The sequence below is a fragment of the Oncorhynchus nerka genome, linkage group LG6 (genome assembly GCF_034236695.1).
Source record: "Oncorhynchus nerka isolate Pitt River linkage group LG6, Oner_Uvic_2.0, whole genome shotgun sequence".
Classification (NCBI taxonomy): domain Eukaryota; kingdom Metazoa; phylum Chordata; class Actinopteri; order Salmoniformes; family Salmonidae; genus Oncorhynchus; species Oncorhynchus nerka.
The window spans coordinates 50509472-50519656 of NC_088401.1; positions in this window are offsets into that span (position 1 = coordinate 50509472).

Sequence of the window (10185 nt, forward strand, 5' to 3'; positions counted from 1 at the left end):
CACTTGTCACCATAGCAGCACCCACCCATAGCAAGCGCTCCAGCAGGTATATTTCACTGGTCACCCCCAAAGCCAATTCCCCCTTTGGCCGCCTTTCCTTCCAGTTATCTGCTGCCAATGACTGGAACGAATTGCAAAAATCACTGAAGCTGGAGACTCATATCTCCCTCTCTAAATTTAAGCACCAGCTGTCAGAGCAGCTCACAGGTCACTGCACCTGTACATAGCCCATCTGTAAATAGCCCATCCAACCACCTCATCCCCATACTGTTATTTTTTTTATTCTCCTTTGCACCCCAGTATCTCTACTTGCATGTTCATCTTCTGCACATCGATCACTCCAGTGTTTAATTGCTAAATTGTAATTATTTCGCCACTATGGCCTATTTATTGCCTTACCTCACTTATCTTACCTCATTTGAACACACTGTGTATAGACCTTTCTATTGTGTTATTGACTGTATGTTTGTTTATTCCAAGTGTAACTCTGTGTTGTTGTTTGTGTCGCTCTGCTTTGCACTGCTTGGCCAGGTCGCAGTTGTAAATGAGAACTTGTTCTCAACTGGCCTACCTGGTTAAATAAAGGTGAAATCAATTTTAAAAAAAGAATGTGATACGGCCAGTCGGACACACAATGGTTGCGCTCATGTAAGTTGACCCACAATGGCTGACGTCATTGACACATATTGTTAGTCAGACCTATAGTAGTAAGACACAAAATGCCTACTCTCTGTGATACACATTGGATCAGTCACACCTGCGTTAGTGTACATCCTGTCTGTGGCGGATTGCAACTTTGAGGAGAATGTCTGACTTGTATTTACAATTGAAGTCGGAAGTTTACATACACCTTAGCCAAATACATTTAAACTCAGTTTTTCACAATTCCTGACATTCAATCCTAGTAAAAATTGCCTGTCTTAGGTCAGTTAGGATCATTTTTTAAGAATGTGAAATGTAATAATAGTAGAGAGAATGATTTATTTCAGCTTTTATTTTCTTCATCACATTTCCAGTAGGTCAGAAGTTTACATGCAATCAATTCGTATTTGGTAGCATTGCCTTTAAATTGTTTAACTTGGGTCAAATGTTTCAGGTAGGCTTCCACAAGCTGATGTCTTGAGATGTTGCTTCAATAAATCCACATAATTTTACTCCCTCATGATACCATCTATTTTGCGAAGTGCATCAGTCCCTCCTGCAGCAAAGCACCCCCACAACATGATGCTGCCACCCCCATGCTTCACGGTTGGGATGGTGTTCTTCGGCTTGCTAGCCTCCCCCTTTTTCCTCCAAACATAACTATCGTTATTATGGCCAAACAGTTCTATTTTTGTTTTATCAGACCAGAGGACATTTCTCCAAAAAGTACGATCTTTGTCCCCATGTGCAGTTGCAAACTGTTGTCTGGCTTTTTTTATGTCGGTTTTGGAGCAGCGGCTTCTTCCTTGCTGAGCGGCCTTTCAGGTTATGTCGATATATAGGACTCATTTAACTGTGGATATAGATACTTTTGTACCGGTTTCCTTCAGCATCTTCACAAGGTCCTTTGCTGTTGTTCTGGGATTGATTTGCACTTTTCGCACCAAAGTACATTCATCTAGGAGACAGAACGCGTCTCCTTCCTGAGCGGTATGACGGCTGTGTGGTTCCATGGTGTTTATACTTGTGTATTATTGTTTGTACAGATGAACCAGTTGTGGAGGTCTACAATTTTTTTCTGAGGTCTTGGCTGATTTCTTTTGATTTTCCCATGATGTCAAGCAAAGAGGTACTGAGTTTGAAGGTAGACCTTGAAATACATCCACAGTTACACCTCCAATTGACCCAAATTATGTCAATTAGCCTATCAGAAGCTTCTAATGCCATGACATCACATTCTGGAATTTTCCAAGCTGTTTAAAGGCACAGTCAACTTAGTGTATGTAAACTTCTGAGCCACTGGAATTGTGATACTGTGGATTATAAGTGAAATAATCTGTCTGTAAACAATTGTTGGAAAAATGACTTGTGTCATGAACAAAGTAGATGTCCTAACCGACTTGCCAAATCTATAGTTTGTTAACAAGAAATTTGTGGAGTTGTTGAAAAACTAGTTTTAATGACTCCAATAAATGTAAACTTCCGACTTCAACTTTATGTTCGAATACCAATTGTTGTTGTGTCATACAGAGATGAGTTGACCTGTTATTGTTAGATAGACTTGGTTATTGTCCCAAATTACACCCTATTCCCTACACAGTGCACTACTTTTGACCAGAGCCCTTTAGGAACCCTATGGGACCTAGTCAAAAGTGGTGTACTATATATGGAATAGGGTGCCATTTGGGACTTAGACAGTATAATGAGACAGTATAATTAGTGTTTAGTATTTGTTTTTTTGGGGGGGGGGTATTTGTATACATTGTGTCACGACACAGTGACAGGACAAGGATTTATGCTGGAAGTGGAAGTGACCTCACATGACCTTTTAGATGATCTACATTCCAATTCTCTTGACCTGAGTCTACTAGTGTTATTTCAGGACCATTGAAAGGTGAAAGGACTGGATGGGTTTGAATCAGTAGTTTTAAGGGAAGCAAAGGAACAATTTATCTACCTAACCATCCTGCTAAAGGAAGCCATCCTTGCATAGATAGTTGGAATCCAGCCAAAGAGTTTCAGCTGTGTTTTTTTCTCTAGAGCTGGGCCTGGAATGACTAATGAGACTTTTTCATTTTTTGACCTTTATTTATCTAGGCGATTCAGTTAAGAACAAGTTTTTATTTACAATGGCAGCCTAGGAACAGCAGGTTAACTGCCTTGTTCAGGGGCAGAACAACAGATTTGTACCTAGTCAGCTCAGGGATTTGATCTAGCAACCTTTTGGTTACTAGCCCAATGCTCTAACCACTAGGTGACCTGCCACCCCAAAGTGCCAAGACAGTATGATTGGTGAGATGCTTTCAATACCAATTGAACAATTTTGTTAATGTGATCAAACACCTGTGTCTTAACAAGAGATTTGCCTGAGAACCGAGCGGTCAGGTAAGCTGTTTGGAGTGTTTATCCAACTGGATAAAAAAAATAAAAAAATGATAACCAGATGTAGTTGTTCCTGTTTCTGTTTCAGCCAAATCCCCTCTATTTCTACTGGAATAGAGACACAAACAGATCCGTGGGGTTTCACTCCATAGACAGATCATCCACTCACACTCCCTCATTCTCAGGTCCAGAGAATTGGTGACCTCTGTGTTTGCCATTGTGTTCCCAGTTACGTGCAGGTTACGTGTACACTGTGTAACAACAGAGCATGTGACTGGCTGAGTGAGTTGAAAAGTCCTTTTTGGTAGCTTGTTAATAAGCTTCAGAACAGATCACCTATTAAATGGGTTTTTGAACTTGGTCAAAAACAGGTCTTGATAGTAAAGGCATTTATGTATTCATCTCCTGAGGAGGTTATGTGGTAGAATTTGACCGTTTAATAGGTTAGCGTTTTTGTTACCGGCATTAAGTATAGATCTGATGTCACCTGGTACAAATGTACTCACTTGTCACTGACATTGGAATAAGAGAACGTGTAAAACTCACCGCAGTCTCAGTGGTACTCCAACTCCTGTACTGTGTCATCTCTCTCTTCTTTCCTCCTCTCTGCTCTAACGTTACTCGACTCCGTTAAGACTGTATGGGAACCAAAGACTCGTTCGTGATGCGGGTGCGCGCATGTGTGTATGACTCATTTTCTCTTGCCCCCCTGTTCTCTTTCTCTCTACCGTGGTTAAATATACTTTGACAATAACTTTAATAGTCTTCCACTTGCATAATAAATACAATTTCTAACTTAGTTTCATACCTGTTCACAATGCATGGTAAACAAGCTGTCCTCCAATTAGGGAAACCTTTCAAAACAAGATGCCAGTTAGCATACAGATCTGAATTAGCCACGGACTTTTGTACAACTCGCCCCCCCATGCTTAGCAAGTGAATTCAATGCTAGCTCTCATGCTCTCCTTCTACGTCTCTTTTCTGTCTTCCTCATATACAGCATTACACTACTTTTCACAAGAGCTCATCATAGAGTGTCCTTATTTGAGATTTGCCCCCGGGACTTTTGAGAGGACTGGAATGTTCTTTAATGGGTCATTTTAAGGAGTCTCAGACAGCTGTTGTGTGTTTTTTACTGGTATTAGAATGGTATTTTTAGTCGAGAACACGCCGATTTCAGATTTGGCAGAGTTGTTCTCTCTGGAATCACTTTTTGCTGATATGGTGTTAAATCTTTTCATGTGGGTCTCTTTTTCTCTGTCTTGCATTCCCTATCAATCGTTTATTGACCTTTTTCCCCTCCTCTCGTTTGCTCTATCTGTCTGTGGCTGTTGCTCTCTCTCCCCCACAACTTATTTTCTATCCGAGTGTCGATGCCTCATTTCTCCTGCTTACATAAGGGTTCACCTACAAACACACATCTCTGTCCCTTAATCTCTGTCCCTGACGACCTCTCTCCAGCCCCACCAGACCCCACACACCTGTCAGCTCCACCCTGTTTTCTCCTTGTGAGTCGCAAGGTGTCTACCTCCCTCCTGTTATCAGGTCAAGGTGATAACGTATCACAGTGCACACAGACACACACACACACACACACACACACACAGTCTTGTACAGCTAACCTTGTGTGGACACACAATTCAGTCCCTTTCAAAATCCTATTTTTCCTAATCCCTCAACTTTTACCTAACCCTAACCCTAACCCAAACCTTAATCTAAAACCTAACCTTAAGCCTAACCCTAAACCTAGCCCTAGCTCCTAACCCTAACCCTAAACCTAACCCTAGCTCCTAATCCTAACGCTAAAACTAACCTGAGCTCCTAGCCCTAATGCTTAACACAATTCTAACCCTAACACAAATTCTAACATTAACCCTAAACCCCCTAGAAATAAACCTGGCTTTCCACATAAACTTTTTTAGCAAAAAAATGTCAGCCTCCAACTTCTCTTTGTCAAAGAACATTTGAAGATTTTTCATTAGTCAACACAGCCACTTCCTGTGCCCCAGATAAACCACATGATAAATCAGCTGCTCACTCAGCTAAAAAGTGGAAACTTTTTTGAAGTGTTTTTATTTATTTATTTTATTTCACCTTTATTTAACCAGGTAGGCTAGTTGAGAACAAGTTCTCATTTGCAACTGCGACCTGGCCAAGATAAAGCAAAGCAGTTCGACACATACAACAACACAGAGTTACACATGGAATAAACAAAACATAGTCAATAATACAGTAGAAAAAGTAGAGTTACTGGGGTGCAAAGGAGAAAGATAAATCAATAAATACAGTATGGGGGATGAGGTAGTTGGATGGGCTATGCACAGGTGTAGTGATCTGTGAGCTGCTCTGACAGCTGATGCTTAAAGCTAGTGAGGGAGATATGAGTCTCCTGCTTTGATTATTTTTGCAGTTCGTTCCAGTCATTGGCTGCAGAGAACTGGAAGGAAAGTGGTGGCCAAAGGAAGAATTGGCTTTGAGGGTGACCAGTGAGATATACCTGCTGGAGCGCGTGCTACGGATGTGTGCTGCTATGGTGACCAGTGAGCTGAGATAAGGCGGGGCTTTACCTAGCAGAGACTTATAGATGACCTGGAGCCAGTGAGTTTGGCGATGAATATGAAGCGAGGGCTAGCCAACGAGAGCATACAGGTCGCAGTGGTGGGTAGTATATGGGGCTTTGGTGACAAAACGGATGGCACTGTGATAGACTGCATCCAATTTGTTGAGTAGAGTGTTGGAGACTATTTTGTAAATGACATCATCGAAGTCGAGGATCAGTAGGATGGTCAGTTTTACGAGGGTATGTTTGGCAGCATGAGTGAAGGGTGCTTTGTTTTGCGAAATAGGAAGCCAATTCTAGATTGAACTTTGGATTGGAGATGCTTAATATGAGTCTGGAAGGAGTGTTTACAGTCTAACCCGACACCTAGGTATTTGTAGTTGTCCACATATTCTAAGTCAGAACCGTACAGAGTAGTGATGCTGGATGGGTGGGCAGGTGCGGGCAGCGATCGATTGAAGAGCATGCATTTAGTTTTACTTGCATTTAAGAGCAGTTGGAGGCCACGGAAGGAGAGTTGTATGGCATTGAAGCTTGTCTGGAGGTTAGTTAGCACAGTGTCCAAAGAAGGGGCAGAGGTATACAGAATGGTGTCGTCTGCGTAGAGGTGGATCAGAGAATCACCAGCAGCAAGAGCGACATCATTGATGTATACAGAGAAGAGAGTCGGCCCGAGAATTGAACCCTGTGGCACCCCCAAAGAGACTGCCAGAGGTCCGGGCAACAGTATTTGCAACAGTATTCATAGTATTTGCAACAGTATTTATAGTATTTGCACAAAACTCATGAAATAATTAACATTTCAGTTACATCTGTTATATCGGGCTCCCGAGTGGCGCAGTGGTCTAAGACAATGCATCTCATTGCAAGAGGGGTCACTGCAGTGCCTCGTTTGAATCCACGGCTGCATCACATCCAGCCGTGATTGGGCGGCGCACAATTGGCCCAGTGTCGTCCGGGTTTGACTGGTGTAGGCTGTCATTGTAAATAAGAATTTGTTCTTAACTGACTCGCCTAGTTAAATAAAGGTTCAATTAAAAATATATATCTGTCTACTGAAGACTTTATCATGTCAGACTGTAATGTTAAAGATGGGCGAGACATTCAAATGACAATCTCCTCTTTAACTGGCCACAATCTGCTTGGTGGTTGGGTGTAGTAGGCTTATAATTACACAATCAATGAATGAGGATTGGGAAAGCTTTCCCTATAACTTGACAGTAAATCTAATATTTTAGCAGCGATGCCATTTCATCAAGGAGGTGCAGGAAGTTCAGCAAGCACTTCTGAGAGATTGGGGGAACTGATTGGTCTGCAGCATAAACCGACCAGGCAGATGTTGGCTAACCAAGGAAGAAATCCAAAATGAATCAGATGACGTTACTCATTTTGAGCAATCCAATGGCTGACTTTACTAATGACCTTTATTGTCATGTAATCTGTAATCAGGGACTGAATTGAATTTTTCAAGTCATCCATCCAACCCTGTGTGTGCGTGTGCATGAATGTGCGCATGTCTGTAGCTGTGTCTTCTTATTTGGTAAAATACCATATAAGGCTAGGTACTGTATATGTAAAAGTTGTATGGATTAACTTTAAAAGATGAGTTTTACAGTAGTTCCTGGCCCTCGGCTGTTTACTCCAGACTATACAGTGAGGTATATACAGTGCCTTGCGAAAGTATTCAGCCCCCTTGAACTTTGCGACCTTTTGCCACATTTCAGGCTTCAAACATAAAGATATAAAACTGTATTTTTTTGTGAAGAATCAACAACAAGTGGGACACAATCATGAAGGGGAACAACATTTATTGGATATTTCAAACTTTTTTAACAAATCAAATCAAAAACTGAAAAATTGGGCGTGCAAAATTATTTTGCTGCAGGAGGGACTGGTGCACTTCACAAATTAGATGGCATCATGAGGAGGGAAAATTATGTGGATATATTGAAGAAACATCTCAAGACATCTGTTAAAGCTTGGTCGCAAATGGGTCTTCCAAATGGACAATGAGCAAAATGGCTTAAGGACAACAAAGTCAAGGTATTGGAGTGGCCATCACAAAGCCCTGACCTCAATCCTATAGAAAGTTTGTGGGCAGAACTGAAAAAGCGTGTGCGAGCATGGATGCCTACACACCTGACTCAATTACACCAGCTCTGTCAGGAGGAATCGGCCAAAATTCACCCAACTTATTGTGGGAAGCTTGTGGAAGGCTACCCGAAACGTTTGCCCAGTCAAAACTGTTCGCTGCTCTGGCCCCCCAATGGTGGAACAAACTCCCTCACGACGCCAGGACAGCGGAGTCAATCACCACCTTCCGGAGACACCTGAAACCCCACCTCTTTCAGGAATACCTAGGATAGGATAAAGTAATCCTTCTCACCCCCCTTAAAAGATTTAGATGCACTATTGTAAAGTGGCTGTTCCACTGGATGTCTTAAGGTGAACGCACCAATTTGTAAGTCGCTCTGGATAAGAGCGTCTGCTAAATGACTTAAATGTAATGTAAATGTTTGCCCCAAGTTAAACAATTTAAAGGCAATGCTACCAAATACTAATTGAGTGTATGTAAACTTCTGAGTCACTGGGAATGTGATGAAAGAAATAAAAGCTGAAATAAATAATTCTCTCAACTATTATTCTGACATTTCACGTTCTTAAAATAAAGTGGTGATCCTAACTGTGTCACGTTCTGACCTTAGTTCCTTTGTGATGTCTTTGTTTTAGTATGGTCAGGGTGTGAGTTGGGTGGGCAGTCTATGTTCTTTTTTCTATGATTTGGTATTTCTGTGTTTGGCCTGGTATGGTTCTCAATCAGAGGCAGCTGTCAATCGTTGTCCCTGATTGAGAACCATACTTAAGGCAGCCTGTTTTCACCCTTGAGTTGTGGCTGATTATTTTTCTGTTTAGTGTGGTTTGCACCTGACGGAGCTGTTTCGGTTGGGCTTTTTTGTTTCTTTGTTCGATAGTGTTCAGTTTAAATCAATAACATGAACAGGTACCTCTCTGCGCTTTGGTCCTTACCTTCTTCCACCGACGGCCGATACAAACTGACCTAAGACAGGGAGTGTTTACTCGGATTAAATGTCAGGAATTGTGAAAAACTGAGTTTAAATTGTATTTGGCTAAGGTGTATGTAAACTTCTGACTTCAACTGTATATACATTGTGACACACTATTCCCAGTCTGTGAGTTCTAACACGATTACAAAAATATACATACAGTATGCAACACACACTGAACAAAAAGGTCTGAATGCACAGATCGTTTTTTTTTTTTGTTGTGGGGCGTTTGAGTTGCGTATTTAGGGTTGCAGGGGACATTGATTTGTTTAATTGAGTGGGATGGACTAATTATGAATCCATTATAATTTATAAATTCATGTGCGTTAGTGTGTTTGTGTGTAGTACTGGGGCTGTTTTCCAGCAGCTCTGCAAACATGCACCCAGACACACTTTCAAAACAGGATAAATATGTTATCATTCATATTTAGTTTCATTGTGGTTTCCTGTCTGTCAGTTTGAAAGAAAAGCTCTTGGGCAGTGGTTTAAAGTACCTAAGTAAAAATAATTTAAAGTACTATTTATATTTTTTACAACTTGTACTTTTACTCCACTACATTCCGAAAGAACATATGTACTTTTTACCTCCATAGCTTTTCCCTGATACCCAAAAGTACTCGTTACATTTCGAATGCTCAGGCAGAACAGCACAATCGTTCCAATTCACGCACCTATCAATACAACGTGTTGTCATCCCGACTTCCTCACTAAACACAAATACTGCGTTTGTAAATGATTTCTGAGTGTTGGAGAGTACCCCTGTCTGTCTGGAAAAATACATTACAAAAATGACATTGTACCGTCTGGTTTGCTAAATATAAGGAATTTGATGTGTAGCGTTTACTTTTATTTTGTACTTTTCCTCAAGTATGACAATTGAGTACTTTTTTTCCATCACTTTACTTAAGTACATTTAAAACCAGAAACTTTTAGAATTTTACGGAAGTCATATTTTACTGGGTGACTTTCACTTTTACCTGAGTCATTTTCTATTAAGGTATCTTTACTTTTCCTCAAGTATGACAATTGAGTACTTTTCCCCCCACCGCTGGTCTTCTGATATAGCATCTCTCCATTCTGTTCCCACAGGATCATGTAAGTAATGGACCATGGATGCATGCTGTGGCGAACCGAGCATGCTGTGGACTGTGCATGAGAGAGGTCACTTGAATGAAATCGGGTGTGTTATACAGAAATCAATTTGACCATATTTGGATAGTTTTATCTCATAGACAATCAATTGTTATGATATCAAGTCAAATTTTGAAAAATCAAAGTTCATCTATGTGTGGGTTTGCTCAGTTCTCATGTTTTTAAAAAGTGAACACTTGCTTGTAGTGTGCAACTACTGTATATAGTTATGACCTTGTAAAATGTAACGTATACTACCCTCTTGTGGATAAATTAGGCAACTACACGCTACACATCAATTTTACGGTCCCATCACTCATAATGAGAGATTGGTGTTGCAGTAGTAAGCTACATCTAGCCTCCTATTGCCTATTGAATCCGTGCAGCGGAACAGAATCGTTAGCT